General features: G+C 36.1%; 1 protein-coding gene across 5 annotated transcripts in view; it reads right to left on the bottom strand.

Annotated features, from left to right (window-relative positions):
- The window catches only part of Tenm3 (teneurin transmembrane protein 3), a 2471519-nt gene that overhangs the window by 1465617 nt on the left and 987802 nt on the right, over positions 1 to 18100 (bottom strand). The gene's annotated exons all lie outside the window — the stretch shown is intronic.

Below are 18100 nucleotides of genomic sequence, written 5' to 3' on the forward strand. Positions count from 1 at the left end.
GATAGAAAATGGTACAAAGCTTTGTTCACACTAAAAAAAAAGTTTTCAATTGAGTTAAAGGAACTAGAAATAGATGGAGAAGCCTATGCTCAATGTCCTGTTTTGGTATAGGTATTTGTTGAGGAAAAATAATACTTTCAATTTGAGGATGTTCATAGGGTGTTCTTGGAAAAGAATGATAAAAAATGAAGTGATTACTGCAAATGAAATTCTGGTCAAATATAATCAAAACTCCAAACTGTCCTCTGGGGAAAGAAGGAACTGTTCTCTTTGAGTATTGTAAAGAAAAAAAGTTAGGTTCATAGCAATGCAGAGGTGGGTAAGAAAGGAATAATAAATTTGTGTTATAATTACCAGATAACTAGAAAACAGTAAAGCATGTGCTCAAAGAAAAGGTTTTAGAAAGATGAATTAGCACGGTGAATATGACATTCCTGTTCTCAAGTCTTTGCTCTGGAATTCATAACTTCTAAAAATTCTGACATTTTGTTATATACCAATCACTCCCCAATACTATATAAATCTAACTATCAACTTTCTCTGTCCCTCGTCCCTATATAAATGATACTGTTGCTTTGTAAAAGGATCTATTACTAAGTATCTGAGGGGTTTTACATGGTCAACAAACATTTTGAGTAAAATTCAATGCTTGAGTCTGTCTTTCTACTTCTAGTTGGTTGGACCAAGCATACCAATTTATAAGCTTGCCAGAGGCCTCCTACTGGCCAACAGCTGGACTTTCTGCTTCTCAGTGACCAGAGAGACAGATGGACCTCCTAAGAACTCTCTTCAAAGGGTTTCAACAGGAGACTTACAGATACAGTGTATGAGAGGGCACAGAACTCAGAGGAGTCAGAAGAATTTAGAAAGAGGCAAAAAATCTACATAACCAAAAAAAAAAAAAAAACACCCCAAGAATTATAGAAAAAGCATAGACAAAACTGAAAGTGGCAGAAGCTGAGTGTGCAAATAACTCAACTCTTAGACCTAACTGCTGTCTTTGAAAAACCTGCATACAAGCTTGCCCTTGGCTAACATCTGGGAACTTGGATTTGAAGAAGCTTCCCACCACCCAAACTTGAAAGAGTGGCTTACCAGGCTGAAACTATGCAAATGGTATATTATGCTGAAAATCTACTTTCTTCTGGGTCTCTGGAATATCGGCATATGTCCATATGCCTAGGTAAGCAAACTCCAATAAAACTCTGGGCACCTAGGCTCTAATGAGCTTCATTGGCAGATGATACTTCACCCATGTTGTTATAACTCACTGTTGAAAAATCAAATAAATCCTGTGTGACTACACTGGGAAAAAACCCTTGAAAGCTTGTACCTGCTTGCTTTCAGCCTGAGCTTCATATAATTTTCCTTTTGCTGATTTTGCTTTGTAGCTTTTTGTTGGAAGAAACAGTGGTTGTACATAAGACCATAGCCTCAGTTTAGGGTATTCTTCTTGTAAAACTGAACCTGAAGGTCGTCTTGAGGACTGTGACACATGGTACCAATATAATAAGTTCTAACTTGATTGGAAAACCTACTAGTTTTCATTCCTATAGTTGAAGGGGATAAAGAACAATAAAAACAGACTTAGATGCCAGTAATTGATGTTGGTGCTTGGTGGTGACAAAATGTTACTAGAGAGTTGTGGTATTCTGAATAACTGAATAACTTTCAATTATACTCTGGACTTCAGGAAGACTCACTATATATAGTTTGAAATCCACATTTCTTTATTTTACAACAAACTCCTGTTATATAAAGTAAGGCAATTATGGTATACATCTAATTCTCTCCTAACAGGAGCCCAATTAGCAAGTTCCAAAGAAATTCACATAACCAGATAAAATGATTCTGCAGCCAAAGGATGAATTTCCACCTGCACTAGAACCTCAGTGGTACCTGCAAATGATTTCCCTGACTTTGTTCAGGAATCTTTTGCACTATCTTAGAAGAACTTCTAAGCATAGCTTTTAACTTCAAGTTTCAACCCCATCTTTATGTTTTCTTGCAGAGGGACTTGAACTCCTTTAAAAGAAGAAAATCCACTAAAGAGATGACTTCCACCTTCAGTCCTTCCTGCAGGAATCCTATTCTAACTGCCCTATCTTCAACATTACAAGAATTGAAACTCTTTCTTTCCAAATGAAATTAAGGATTTAATTTCTTCATGAATTTCTGTTTTCTTCTCTCTATCTTTCCATGTCCTTTCTCTGGTAGCCTCTCTTTCCTAGTACTTTCCATGTCTCCTTTTTTCAGCATCTTTCCTCTATGCTCACAAAACGTGCAAAGCAATTTTACCTAAGATAACAAAATAATACAAATAGAAACAAAGCTTTTCATTTCATACCAGCTTCTACTCTGAACAAACTTTTAGAGATGGTCCATGCTCATTCTTTACTTGAATATCTTATTCAGTTTTTCCATTTTTTTTTGTGTGTGGGTGTGTGTGTGTTCTACCCTACAACTTTTCTCAAAGACATTTTTTTTAACTGCACAGCTCAATGGGCTCTTTCAATCCTCATCAAACCTGTATTTGACTCCACTGCCCAAAGGACAACACTTAAGATTTTTATCACAGTACTTTAAAATAGAGTTGAATGAGTAAACACAGAATAATCAACTCCTAATAAAAGGCAAAACACATAGGATGTGATAAATGTCTTCATAATGTTATTATATTCAGAAAAAGAATAAAAGGCTATGTTTATACTCATTGAAGGCATTGGGTCATGGAAGTAGAGTGATACATGCTGAAGATTTGAAAGAGGAGTGTAATTTGAATAGCTTCATAAAGGCAGAGAAACTTGGTTCTAGAAAGAGAAGACAACACATTAAAGGAAAGTGTAGAAATGTTCATCATACTCAAACTCAACCAATGATTTGACAAGGCAGAAGAGCAGTCCTTTGGATACAGGCTCCAAGGAGGTTAGAAAAAGTGACAGGGATATGATTATATCAGGGACCTCAAACTGTTGGTCGTGTGATGAATAATATGAGATATTACACTTAGAGTACCTTTGCATATGATTCACTTAGAAGCAATCCTAATTCAATGAATGTAGTCTGCAAAGGCAGTTTCCAAATTTAGGGGAGGACAGTAGATTGGGTAACAGGGAAAACAGTTCAGATATTCTTTAAAAAACAAGATTGACCGAGTAGGCAATTTCACTGAAGACAGGAGATAGAATAGGTCTTGATATTTATGTAAAACATTCAAAATAACATCCCACTGATTAAAGTCAGGAAGGCATTAAAAACACAAACTCATAATGTGAAAGGCTCATAGGGATAGTTAGCATTACCCTCCATGGAGCAGCTTCATTCTGTTGGTCTCACAAATTTACAATCAGTGATTCCAAACAGTAAATTCATTAAAAGTAGAAAATTGCTTAATTAGCTTAAAGTGACAAACATTTCTAAAAACACATCTTCAAACTACATGGATTCAAAACAAATTTATTACAATCAGAACTGTTACAATATACATAAAAAACTAGAAAATTAATTCAAGATAATAACATGCCAAAATGTGTGTTTCTTAACTTGCTTTTCCCCCTTTAAAAAAGTAGCCTGCTTATTTTAAAAGGTGTTTAATCTCCACCCATCCTCACTCCCAAGATGTCACCTGGAGTATAGACTGACTTATTTACAACTTGTTTTGTCCTCTTCTTCATTGCAAAAATTGTCTATAGATGTTATTGATGACACTTATATGATAAGGATGGTCTAGTGTGTTTTAGCAACCCAACATAGAATTGAGTCCAATTTTCATGTTTTAATATTATCCAAGCTCAATGCCTTTTTAAAAATGTGTGTGAACATCTATACATTTATAGTTTACTATGGGCTGTTATGCCAGAAAAAGATAACCCTTTATTAAACTAAATAGACTGAAGTTTTGTATTTCCCTTGGACATAACTTCCATTCTAGAGAATTTAAAAACCTATGAAAAATAACCGTTATTATCATGTAATATCCCTACTACTAAAGCCCTGTGATCTCCATCTCAGCCAGCTGCCTCTCTCAGAACAGCTTGATTGCTCTAGTATTCTTTCAATTGAATCATAGGTAGCAAAGATCGCCCATGAGATAAAGGTTCAAGTTGCTCCTGGAACACAGGAACAGACAAGAGTATCCTCAATTCTAAGAAGAATAGAAGTCTGATATAAATACAATTCAGTATGTTCACCCTGTAATCTCCCTCAAGTTTAGAAAAAGTAAGTTTCTCAGTGCAATCCTACTGAGTAGAATTTTTCAAGCATTTAAGATGCCATCTTGCTTCCTCCATCACCCCTTGACGGCAGAAGATGGCCAAGGGTGGGAAGCTTCTAGAGACTGTAGTGATTTGCTTCTCTCCCCATCCCAGAAATATTTCCTGAGAGGTGACTAATGAAAAGACAGAACTCTGCAGCAGCCATTCCAAATATTAGTACAAAATAAATACCTGATTATACCCAAATCACATTAATGTCTGACCAACAACTTTAGATGTTAAAGCAGTTAGTGAAACATTTCAAGTATGAGGGAGGGGGCGTGAACCATAAAATAAAGAACAACTTCCATTTCTCTGATATAGCATAGTTTTTGTCTTCAAAATCCTATTGATCTATTTGGCTTCAAGAAGTTCATTTGGTATATACATTACTTATTATCTAATCATAAAACATGTATATTGTTTACCTAAATATCAAAGAAATTCCTTATTTTCAGTATAAATAGGTAAATAGCAAGTAAACCAATGATCATTGATATGCAAATACCCAAAGAAAACATGTCACCCACTATTTCAAGTTTTCTAACCTGATTTCATTGAGCATTGATAATTATAACATTCACAATAAATTATATTATTTACTGAAAGATTTTTTAGAAAGGTAGTTTGATTGTTACAATGGTTTTAGAGGGTTACTTTCTTGATGCCAACATTCAGGGAACACATGTATATACCAAAGTTTTTAAATGAGCAAAAAATTCTCAGCAAATGTAAGGAATTGTTAAAGAAAAATATTGCTCTTAGAATTATAATTATGTAAAATAAAACAATTGGGATATCTCAGGAGCTCTTAATTCTGGAAACAGATCATTTATTTACGTACAAGTAATTTAGAAGTCAAAAGAGTGAACTTCCATCTCCAGTTTGCAAATTAACAACAACAGTAAAGGTGAAGACAATATTATTTTACTCAGGCCACTCAATTGGACAAAACAGAGAGAAAAACATGATTATATGATTTTTTTATTCAATAATACACATTGGTAGCATTGATGAGTTATAAATAATAATGATAATAATAACACTAATACTTCTTTCTGAAGACTAAACTGGGGCATATCAGAAATCTATCTTTTCTGAAACACTATTCTTCCACATACTAAGCAATTCAAGCTGTCAATCTGATTTCATGCATGCAGAGGAAAACAACCAGAAGATTAATACAATCACTGAGAATTTTTTAAAAGAGTGGAATTGTATTCTTAACTAGCATCAATACATATTTAGAAACACAGTTAAAATCACAGGGAAAATGAGAGACTATGTTGTTATGGTTTTCCAACTAGCTTTTATAAGTGGTTGCATGTAGATGCTAACACAATAGCATCTACAGTCTCTTCAACAGCCACTGATGTAACATTTGTAAGTTTGGGTTCAGGAATCCTCTAGGGTGTCGCATTGATGTAAGCTCTGCTGTTTGACACTCTACCCAGATGCTCCAATTTTGCTTCAGTGACTCAGAGCTGAATCTGAATGCCTCAAAGCATGGGTAAAAAAGAGTTATGGTTAAGGGAGGGTTGGGTGGCAGTGAACCAGTGTCACCTGCACTGATTTACAATCTTGTGAAAACAGTATGTTGGCCTTGACTGGACACTAAGCTGGCTAAGAGCCAAAACGAACATATATAAATTCAGATTTTTTTTCCTATCTCAGGATCTTTTCTATACCATAATGATTCAGTATATAGCAATTTTATGATAAAATATACACATTCAATGAAAGGAGCTGTGTTTTCATACCAGATAATCTTCTGGTATTTTTTGTCACGCATATGAATGTGTCTTTCTATGTATAATGTAACATCCTCAGGTTGACCTACAGGTATTATCAGAAAAATTAATGTTGGATTTTGTTAAATTTCTTGTCTGCGTTATCCATGGAATTATTTTGAAGCTAATGATACACAAAGCGTAACCACAGATCTTTAATCTAGGAGGAGTCTTCCAACAATAAGAGGAGTTTTTTAAATGGATAGCAGCTTTTGTGCAAGCTGTATGTCAAGATACTTGACAGAGTTAAGTCATACAATTGCAAAGTTAAATAACAGAAGGGAGAGGCATTAAGAGGCAAAGAAAAGATAGAAAATTCGTGTTTTCAGATGAGATCTGTGAGGAGGAGGAGAGTCATCTGAGAAGAGAGACATAAGAACCCTCTACAGTTAACAGAAGCTGAAGAGAAATTGATTTGGAAAGAATAGCAGCATAATCACGGTGTTGAATAGTGCACTCAATAATGAGCCTGATTCTTGGAAAAGCTGATCTGAAGGTGGGGCCAATAACTCAGAGAGTGACGCACACCATAATTTCCTGAGAAATAGAGCTACTCCTCACTCCTAATGAGGATGGTCTACATGACACATTTTCAGAAGGTTTGTTGAGTATTAAAATCAAGGGAAGTGATGAATTTAGGAGTCTGAGGGATACGTGAAAGTGATGGAATTTCAGGAGAACACTGACAGCAATGGAAACATGCCACAAATCAGAGTCAACAGCAAAATGTGGGATGTGATCATGGTGTGATAGCCGATCTTTGTGAAATGACAGCTGAATGTAGTTCAATACCGGCAGAGACGTCCATTACAAAGTCCCTGAGACAGGGAGAAGATGAATAAAAGAATCTGAGATGTAGACAATTTGAAACTATTAAAAAGTCTGGGAAATGGTTTTTATTGAGTGGTATGCGTGTGTTTTAAACTTGATAAGTTTCATTTTTGGAATCACTTCTGATACCGAAATCTTTGTTTTCCCCAGTCAAACCTTACAGTGATCTTAACTGGAAGCCCAGCATGTGACACAGGTGACAAGAGTAGTGCTGTGCATGGTGCTGCTGATCCCTGCAGTCCTGGGGACTGGAGGGAGGGGTGGGAGGTGAGAACAGCCACAGAACTCACAGCTTGATGTGATAGAACACATCACCAGTCCTGTAATGTGCCTTTGCCTTTCCTAGCCTCACAAAATGTACTCTGATTTTTTATCAAATTACTTCTTCATTCCCCCTGATCCAAACCCTACTGTTTTTTTCTAGGTTCTTCTGTTTCATGCCAACTTATCTCCACTACTGTGCTGACAGGTCTCCTCAGAACAAACCCTCTCTTCTCAGTATAGTCTATGTTTTTGCATGCTAAGAATATAAACTGTTTGCTCTTTGTGTCCATTCTTCCACTTTTACTAACTTGAACTCTCTAACCAAACCCGTTCACCATGCACCCATAAATATATGCATACACCTATTCTCTGACCAGTTCACTAAACCATATAGGATGGAGATGAAATAGCCTCTTTAGTTATTCAACATGAACAAATCAACCTCAGCCAATACTTCCTATATGTATTTTTTCTTGTGTCTAAACTATTCTAAGAGTATGTTTGAGATTTTGCTATTCTAGAATGAGACACTTGGAAACTAGCTTTTCTACTTTACATTTTGCTTCAGAATCATATCACCTAACCTTTTGACATATAAGAATTGATTCAGTGAGAACATTTGTGTAATAGAACAAAAAAGAGCACCATCTATTTGAAGTCTGTTATTTGTCTCTGTTGCTTAGATTATTACCATTTTTAAAAATTAACAGAAAAGTGTCTGGCATCTGCCAAATAAAACTGACAAACAGAAAGACTTGAATAAAAGAAGCTAGCATGTTGATTGAGTACTGAATTTATCAGGGACGACTACTTTTTCTTTACATGGCATAATGCTCTCAGGACTAGCTATGTTAAGTGCCTTCAGCTCCTCTGCCTTCATCTTCATCTGAGTATTATCATTCTTAGACTTCAGTGTCCAATGCAACCCCTTTGTACCCTTGGCTTTCAAAGCCCATTATTCCCCAACCCTACTGTCCATCTCTGGAGAACTTTCCATCCATTCATTCATGAACCATTGCATGAACCTCTACATTAGACTTTGGAGATTGGTAACAAGTCATGGTCATGCTTTCCCTTTATATAATTACTTTATAATAATACTGTGAAATGGGATATTCTCTCACAAAGTTTTTTAAAAAGATCATGACTAATTTGCAAATGAGTGAAATTGAGATATAGGTGTTAAAAGAGAACAGAGGAATCATTGTGATTTGGAGTCACTCATTCATCCTTTCATTCATTAAGTACAAATGTAAACTGTATGAGGCACTGTTCTAGCTGTGGGGAATATTGAAGTTAGAACAAAGGAACAAAAAGAACAAGTTATATATAGTGCTCAGTTAGAGGGAGACATGTACAATATGTTAGATAGCAGTAAATGCCAAGATAAAAATAAGGCAGATGAGCTTATAAAAATAATTGGGGAGAAGTTTTGATTGGAGATGAATTAGCTTCTCACTGAGAAGGCAATATTTGACTTAAGACCTATGAAAGGAGACATTGAGTCCTCTCCCTTCCTTGGGACTTCTCTGTGGTCATAAGCTGAACTCTAGACAACAGATGCTATTTAGTAATTCCAAGCCTCTCCCATATCTATCACCCATTTCTAATCATTCTCTTTTATATTTCTAAAAAATTGGAATGAAGGTGCTAAAATTACCTAGAAAAGAATGTCAGATAACAGTGTCCAACTGCCTAGGTCCCCAAATGACTCAGTGGAGAGAAACTGACAGCCTGTTTCTCAGTAAATGTTGGACTTACAATTATGAAAGAAAAGAATGGAATAACATATTTAGGTTTGTTTCTCTCCATATATATAAGCTTAATTTCCCCTGTTTTGTTTAAATTAATAGGCATATCAATAAGACTGTTTTTTCCTACTGTATAATATCACAAAGATCTTTATTGGGATTGGAAAAAATAGAATGGGAAAATAAAAATTGAATCAGAAAGTTTAGGAAATGGTCAGGTAAGTTCCATAAGCACCCATGCTGATAGAGATAGGAGGAAAATTAAGTCAAAAGATAAAATATGAAAGAAATATCACAATAAGTAGAAAAGAACACAGTAATGATAAAGAAGTGAAAATTGTTAAAATATGTCCATGAGTAGATGATAGCACTGGATTTTGGATATGAGTTTCAGCATTTTTTAAAATTTTAGCTTCTTGGTCAATAAGATCATTGTCTTTCTCTGAAAATTCTCTGTAGAAGATTGTGGCTTGGTTTAACTCTTGGCTGCTCACTCCTGAGCTCTGAGGAAGTTTGCCTTCTTTTGAACTATCTCATCTTTATTTTTGCCCCCTGGGCAAGTGACAACTGGGGAAAGTTCTCTCTCTCCTCTTTAACTTATCTCTAGTGTTTTTTTTTTTTTTTTTTAATAGACTGGATTCTTTTCTATAGCAGAATGAACTTCCTTCTATATTTCCTTCATAATGATGTCTGGAGTTATATCATTCTTTATGTACTGAGAGAAAAATTTCTTACAAGCATCTGAACCTTCCATTAGGTACTGTGTTGTTATGGTTTGGGTTTGGAATCTCTCCCAAATATCATGTGTTGGAAGGAAAGTCCCCAGTGCAGCAAGGTTCAGAGGTGGTGCTTTAGGCAATTATTCGATCATGAAGGCTCTGATGTCACCAATGGATTCATTCATCCAATGGAGTAGTGGGAGTTAGGACCTAGTTAGAGGAAGTCCGTGACTCAGGGCAAGCCCTGAAAGAGTTCATCTTCTCCCTAGCCCCCTCCCCTCTCTCTGTGAGTCTGGGATTCCATGAACTGGAGTTTTCCTCCACACCACCCTTCTGCCATGATATTTCTGCCTTGGAATCAATTGATCATGGACTGTATCTTCTGAAACCATGAACTCAAAAATATCATTCCTCCTCTAAGCTATTATTATCACTTGTTTTGGTTACAGCAACCCAAAACTAACTAACATATGCATATGGTCTACAATTTCCTGAGCCATGATGCCCTTTCTAGTACTTCTGAACTTAAGTCTTTGCTTACAGAATTATAATCATGGAATCATGTGGTACTGGGAAAGACAGACAAGCTTCCATTCAAAGCTCCCTTCAGGGGCCTCAAAATTGCATTTCCAGTTGTAGTTCTGACAAAGACAGCATCAGAATAACAGGTGAAGGCATTCCATATTGTATTCATCCCTGGTCATCTCCATGCCTCAGAGTTATACAAAAGCACATACAAGAGGAAGTGAGGGGAAAGGGAAAAATAATACAAGGGGGACAAATGAATGTCAGTAGAGGGGGCAGAGAGAGAAGAGGGGAGAGGAGGGGAGGGGAGGGGGGATAGTAGAGGATAGGAAAGGCAGCAGAACACAACAGACACTAGTATGGCAATATGTAAATCAATGGATGTGTAACTGATGTGATTCTGCAATCTGTATATGGGGTAAAAATGGGAGCTCATAACCCACTTGAATCAAAGTGTGAAATATGATATATCAAGAACTATGTAATGTTTTGAACAGCCAACAATAAAAAATTAAAAAAAAAAAAGAAAAAAAGAATAACAGGTGAAGGCATTCCATATTGTATTCATCCCTGGTCATCTCCATGCCACACCTATTGAAATTCCTGTGAACCAGCTGTAGGCCATTGAAAACTGAGGAAGCATAATTTGCTAGGCCAACTTCCATAATATATTTTGGTGTATTATGGGCATATGTTGTACAGGCTATCATATCCCCTCTATCCAGACACAAACAATCTCAAAAATGATTTCTTTCGGTTATTGGAGCTATCATTCGTTTTGGGAATGTTATACTTATTTTTGTCCTGGGTCGCCAAGTGCTTCCTCACACAGTAATCGGGTTTACCATCTTGCTGTCTTTCAGATTTCATGTGTTATCTCTTAAAAATAGACCCTATTCTTGAAAACTTAACAAGCCCTCTCCTGTGGAAGGAGACACTCATCTATGGCCTAACCCAGACCAGCAAAACCAGCAATGGGTGGAAAAGCAGACTTCTATGCTGTTAACATTACTGTTATTTAAACATTTTGCTCAGTGACACAGAGACACAAAGCCTTATTTACCTCCTTACACTTAAAAAAGATCAAACATTGTTATTACCATCTTCTAGCTTCTTCTCCAATTAGCCCAATGAACTGTTAATCTCTTTGGCCAGTTCATTCTACTATGCACTCAAATTGGATAATGGTGTCTTTTAAAATCAAGTCCCAACTCCTCTGTTTGGCTTTGAACCTCTTCATTGCAGGGTTTTATTTTGCTCTGAAAGCCTCTTTTTTGGTACCATCATCTCTTCCAGATTGTTCCATCTCTTTGTAGCCTCTTCCCTCCAACTGAGAGTTATACCCCAACCTTTGTTGTTTCTCATGTTCTTTCTAGAGAGAACTCAAAAAATTGGAAAGACCATACCTGGATGCCAGCCTTCCAGGATTAATCCAGGTTTTGCCTTTACTGGATATGTCATTTCATTTTCTATGCCTTAATTTTCTCATCTTCACAATGGGTATAATAATAGTAAATACCCACATGGGGATGACAATTCAATGAGAATATGTATATATATATATGTGTGTGTGTGTGTGTGTGTGTGTGTGTGTATAAAATTTAGAACACTTCCTGCACAAATATTGTGTAATTATTCAATAAATATTTTATTTCTTCTCTATTCTTGCTTCATTCAACCCATCGAGGTCCATGTCTTCCTTTACACATGTTCTCTTATTTCTTTCAGGCCATTTGAAAGACACCATTGAGGATCCATTTTGCATACTATTGTGTGTAGACTAAACTTTCTCTATACTTGTGAAATTAATTCCTTTGGATAAGGGCTCCCCTTCATGGTTCCAGGGGTTCTGGAATACCCTTGTGCTTTCTCAGTTTGCATTATGTATTTGGTACAAAGCACGAAAGAGGGGAGATTCATTCCTAAGAAGGATGATACTTGTCTGTACAAGTGTAGGCAAGAGGACTAGCATAGTGCCACCCAGTGAATCTGGCTGCCTCAGTGAGCTGTCAGTAGCTGTGCCAAGCCTGTTGGTGGCTTCTGAGGGATGCTGAGAATTAGGAAGCAGCCCAAAAATGACACAACAGTGGTTCAAGAATGATATAAGCCTTCTCTGGAGCAACTCTTTTGATGAATCTTAGGTATCTAAGAATGCTCCATGAAACTACAACATCTTGATAAGAGTTCACTCTGCAAATTAGAAGAGCTTTATTGCCCTGTTGTTCCAAAGTCAAACAAAAGACTAGGATTTGGTTGAAGAATGGGGAGGAGGTGGTCTGGGGGAAGATCAAGGAAGAGTGACACATGGAAAAATTTGAATAAGGGTATAAAGGCTAAAGGTGTGGAAGTTAAATAGTCCTCTGAGGATGGGTTTGGGGAAGGCAGGAAAGTGGGGGTGGGGTTCACAAAAATAACATCAAAAAGTAAATGAGATTTGATAGTCAATGTCAACATGGTAATTTTAGTTTCTGCTACCTGTGCTGTGAATAATGCATAATATGGAAGTAATTTATTTTGGATGAGTTAAAATAGTGTCAAAATGAATACAGGTAGACAAATGTGTCCTATTTTTTAGGACAATTGAGTATATAAAAACATACTTATGGAAGTTGATCAACTTGGAAACCATTGTTTGTCTTATTAAAAGTATCTCAGGTTATATAAAATGGATTAGCTCCTGGGTGCTTTTACTTATCAAGGTTCCCAAAGCTTATTCAGAATAAAATTAATGTAATATTGCCATCAGAAACCATTATTATTAAAAATAAGTGACAATATATCTTAGCCTAAGAGTCATAGAAAATCTTCTTCACGTTAAACATGGTTTTATTGAGTTGTCACAATTGAGAATTGTATAATTCTATTATATATGCCTTTTCCTCCCAATATGGAAAGAACACTCTTAGATGATAAAATAACATGGTGGCCAGAGGGAAGTATTTTAAATTTTCTGAGCCTCGTGTCTATAACCCGCAAGATTAGGTTGTTGGAACATGATCTGTTTACTCTTTTATGTTGAGAGAAGTAATAAAATGCTTGCGAAAGAACTTACCAGAATGTTGTGGTGGTGTGTCTTGCTCTTATATCCAATGAGAAAGTCATGGTGTAAGAGCCATTTTTGACTCCAGTAGAACACTTCATCTTGGAGCATGCTTTTTTCCCCCTTTATTAACTATCTGTAAATTAGTTTTATACATACAAGCTAAGAGGGGCTTTATGAAGTTTATCAAGGTAATATTTATAAACTTCCCTGAAATCCCTAGCTGAAGACAAAATGTCATGTAATATTACTTGTCTAAAAATGAGACCTTTTGTGAGCCTTAATTATAATTTTAAATTCCCTTACATTAAGGAATGTGAATCAATCAAATATAATGAGCAGTGACTATTTGTATTTTATAAACTCCTTAGGGTCTCAAACTGAGTTTTTCTTTCTTTTTCAACTTTCACATCATATAGCTATTAAAATTGTTGTTGATGATGATGGTAGTATTTGTAGTAGTCCTGATACTAGAGTAGCAGTAGTAGTAGTAGTAGTAGTAATAATAATAATAATAATAATAATAATAATAATAATATAATATTAGTGACAGCATATACCCCTCTCCTCTATGGCAATAATCAAGCAAGAGGGTGTCATTCATGGCTCACTGATTGGGTTCAGGGAACAGAATCTTGAAAAGGTAGCATAAGACTTGGGTATATTCAAATAAGCCAGGATCTAAAGCAGGAAGACAAAGGAGGAACTGAAAAGTCCCAACGTACTTAGGCAGAAATTAGAGTCTTAAGATAGGGACAGTGATTTTAATTATTTGTTTATTTATTTACCTATTATTTTCTGACAATTGAGGGTATAGAAGGCCTATTTCATGATCTTGCCCTTTAGATATAATTTCCAGAGGTGTGTGTTTTTCATCCTGTTTAATAGGGGTCTATTCTTGTCATTGATAGAATCACATTATTTATTTAAGATGCAGTGGTATCCAACTGGAAATAGTCACATGTCTTAGTATTTCTGAGGAATTTTCAGGGATGTTCTGGAACCATTAGAAATATAAATCATGTTCTATAGATTCATGTCTGAATATTCAGCATCTACTACAGGGCACAACACATATGCAGCAGGAAAATCACACAGAAAAGTAATGAGATCCTTTGTCACTTCCTGATCTTTTGTTGGTGGGATCAGGCCATGCAGGAAGAGATATTTTCTTTCTAACTCCTTTTTAGATTAATGTCTTCATTAAACTATCTTTTTGCATGGCTAATAATTTAAACCCATATTTAGGTTATATCGTAGAGTAGTCACATAATTTGCTGTTGAAATTGAGACACTTTTAAGAGTGCACAAGGGTGTTAACTGTCAATTGTGGCAAGGGCACAGGCTCCCTGTCCTGGGGCCAATTATCATGTATGGTATCTAAGAACTAATGAGGTGCCTTCAAATGGAGAAGGAGGCCAACCCTTTGGCTATTCTCCCTGATGCTTCATGAAAGTAGGTTTTACTTATGTTCCTAAAACATTCTTTCCAAATGGGTTTTATAATAATTGAATCACACTTTAACTGCACTAAAGGATCTTGCTATTTAAAGGAATTATATGGTGATTCCTATTGCAAATTGGATAATGGAACCCCAAATTTATCTTTAATATCTTTCACAAGCATTGTTATACAGTCAAATTACTTAGCTTCCAGTACACTTATACAATAATGTCTAATAGCATGTATGTGTGTGTGTGTGTATGTGTGTGTGCGCGCTTATTTCCTGAAAAATGTTTGGAGTTGTCCTTTACCTCAAATCTTATATAAATCCCATCAGCAAATCCAGTTGGTTTTTCTTTTAACATCTATCCTGAATCTATTTATTATTACCCCAAATCAAGGAATCATGACCTCTCACCTTATCTGCTACTGTAAACTATAGATGTGCCCTACCAGCAGATTATTATTTTAAACACAGATCAGTTGACAATGCAGCTGGAAACCATCTAATGTCTTCCTATCACATATAGAGTAAAATAAAATGTTTTATCCTTTTCTGCAAGAATTGCCCTGTCCTGACCCCAGCCCCATTTCTCTTAAGACATACCTCCTGTCTATCCACTATTGTCACTCTGGATTTCTTGCTATTACCGAAGCACACCTGGCATGCCTCTATCTTCACACAGTGGCCCTTGGTGTTTCCCCATATATTTTGCATGGGTAACATCTTTGACTTCATTCATCTCTCTGGTCTAATATCTGCTCTTCAGAGATACTGCTGCAGATCACTCTTGTCTAAAAGTTAAATCGGTTACTCTTTTGTTTTATTTTTCTTCATAGCACTTATTACTTTGGAGGTTTTATTGTATGTATTTTCTATTTTCCTAAATAGTATTTGAAGCATCCAAATAAGTGCTGGCATATAGAAGACATCCAATTCATATTAGTTACTTGAATATATTAAGAGATAATTACATATAAGATTATCCATGTTAGGACAAATCTCAGGTTGGAATTCTAAAACAATATCAAGCATTAAAATATAGGTTTCTCCTGAAATTTATCCAAAAGAACTAGAATCACCATCATATAATGATACATGCATATGAAAGTTTATAGTAGCACAGTTCACAAGAGTCAAGTTATGAAGCCAGTGTAGGTGCCCATCAACAGACAAATGGATAAAGAAAATGTGGCATATGTATCCAACGGAATTTTTCTCAGCCATAAAGAAGAATGAAAGTATTTCACTTGCTGGTAAATGGATGAAACTGGAGTATAACATGCTCAATGAAATAAGCCAGACTCAGAAAGTCAAGGGTCAAATGTTTTCTGTTGTGCAGAATACAGAGTTGGAGGCGGGTGGAGAGAAGGAAAGAAGGATGAAAGGAAAAACGGTATCTCAAGAAAATAGAAGGGACACCATTAAAGAAGAGGGAGGAGATCAAGAGGAAAGGAAGGGGGAAGGGTGTGGGGGAAGTACTAGGGAATGATGGCCACCAAATCATGCTATGTTCATATAAAAATATGCCATGATGAATTCCATATTATATATATATATATATTTTATCACCACCACAACAACAACTACTACTACTACTAATAATAATAATAATAGAAGGATGATCAGAAGAGTAGAGCAAGTAGATTGAGTGAGGTAGTAAGGAGGGAAAGGGAAGATCCTGGGGAAGGAGACTGAGCAAATACAGATATGGCATAATGAATCTCACTACTGTGTATAATTATCAAGCACCAATAACATATAAATATAAAACAATCTCTTTTAATCATTTATTCTTTAAATGGCAAGGAGAGCAAGAATAAATAAGAGTAGCAGGCCAGTGGACACTGAAGACTTGAAGGCAAGAAAGGAGAGCTGTGCTATTGTACTATTGGAACTTAAGGCTTGAAGGAAATGCATCGAATGCAATTGTTCTTTTTCAAGAGTGGAAATTCCCTGCTACTCTACTCTGCTTAAAAGATGGGCTTTTCACCATACCCTGTAGATCACCAGATTAGTTCTTTGTTGGCTAATATAGAAGGCAGGCAAGGCCTTCCTTGTGTGAGAGCCTTCCTTGAAAGATTCCCCACCTCTGGTTCCCTGTAGATGGACGTTGGGAAATATGAGCAGCAGCAGCAGCAGCCGCAGCACTCCAGCTGATCTCAATTGCCCTGAAGTTGCCCAGGGAGCAAGCCTGATCTCTAAGTGGTGAAGGCCCAACCATTTAGTGCTTTATAGACCATGGACTATTGCACTCAGAAGCAAATAGGCAGGCGGTACTGACTGTGGAGCACGGATGGAATGTGCTCCCTGCAGCTCCATCCACACAGTAGCCAAACAACCCCACATTCTACCCTGTCTGTAGCTTCTGGATATCTTCCAAGGGAGAGCTGCTTAACCCAAACAGGATGAATTTGTACAAAGCCAGGCATCGCTTTCTAAGTTGGAAGCATACTTAGTTCAGGGCCAGTCTTCTGATGGGAATCGTTTAGAAATACCATTTAGGAATTATTTTTTATCATGATGACTTCTTGCAAGAGAAGTTATAAATAATGCTGTAAAGTTTCCAAAAAGATTCTGACAAGTTTGTTTTTTGAAAAGTCAGAAATTCTGCTGCTAATATCTGAACAGAACTTTTTAAAAAAACTTTACAGTTTTTACATAAGAACCCAGGTGAAGTGTTCTTTTTAAGTTTCACAAGTATATCATAATTTACTAAAAAATTTGCTATTTATATAATTTACCCATATCATTTATTTTTATTATTCTATGTGAATGTATAGTCATATACTTGTGATGTGGTAGTATTTGAGTTTGACTCTATCTATGCTTTAAAACTGGATCATTTTCCCTTTAAGCTTGGAAAAGATAAAAAAGTATGCCCGTAATAAATGTACAGAAGTATCTGTTATTTCCAGATAGTTAGATACCACTTTTTCCATGTTTGGAAAAAGTGGTATCTAACTATAACAATAATATCTTCTCCTTGTCTTTTAAGTTAGTAAGTTACTTCTGCATGTATTATTATACTTGATCCTCACAGAAGCCTTGGAATTCTTCCATTTGCAGAGGAGGAATTGGAGACTCAGAGAGTTTAAGTAATTAGGCCACAAGTATCAAAATAAGATAGGGCTGGGACTGGGTTGCAGATCATCTGATGAATCTCTGTGTTCCATGTCACCGCCTTACCATTGTTCACTGTGGCCCCATCTGGTTTTCCTGGCTCTTTGGGTGAGGTACATTCAAGTTGCCTAGGTTGGAGCTTTGATCTTATAGCTCATTTAAAAAATGACTTCACATTCCAATATCAGCACAAAGGAGTTAAATTGTCCAAAGGTATATAACACCGTCTTTTTAAAATCTCCACGATATCAAGAATATTGTCTAAATATCAAAGTGCACATATCTGAAATTTTTAATGTTATAAGGCCATAGCAATAAGATCATTCTCAGCATAGTTTTATACAGATTAAGGGAAGTGCT

Source organism: Marmota marmota, unplaced genomic scaffold (genome assembly GCF_001458135.2).
Source record: "Marmota marmota marmota unplaced genomic scaffold, marMar, whole genome shotgun sequence".
Lineage (NCBI taxonomy): Eukaryota > Metazoa > Chordata > Mammalia > Rodentia > Sciuridae > Marmota > Marmota marmota.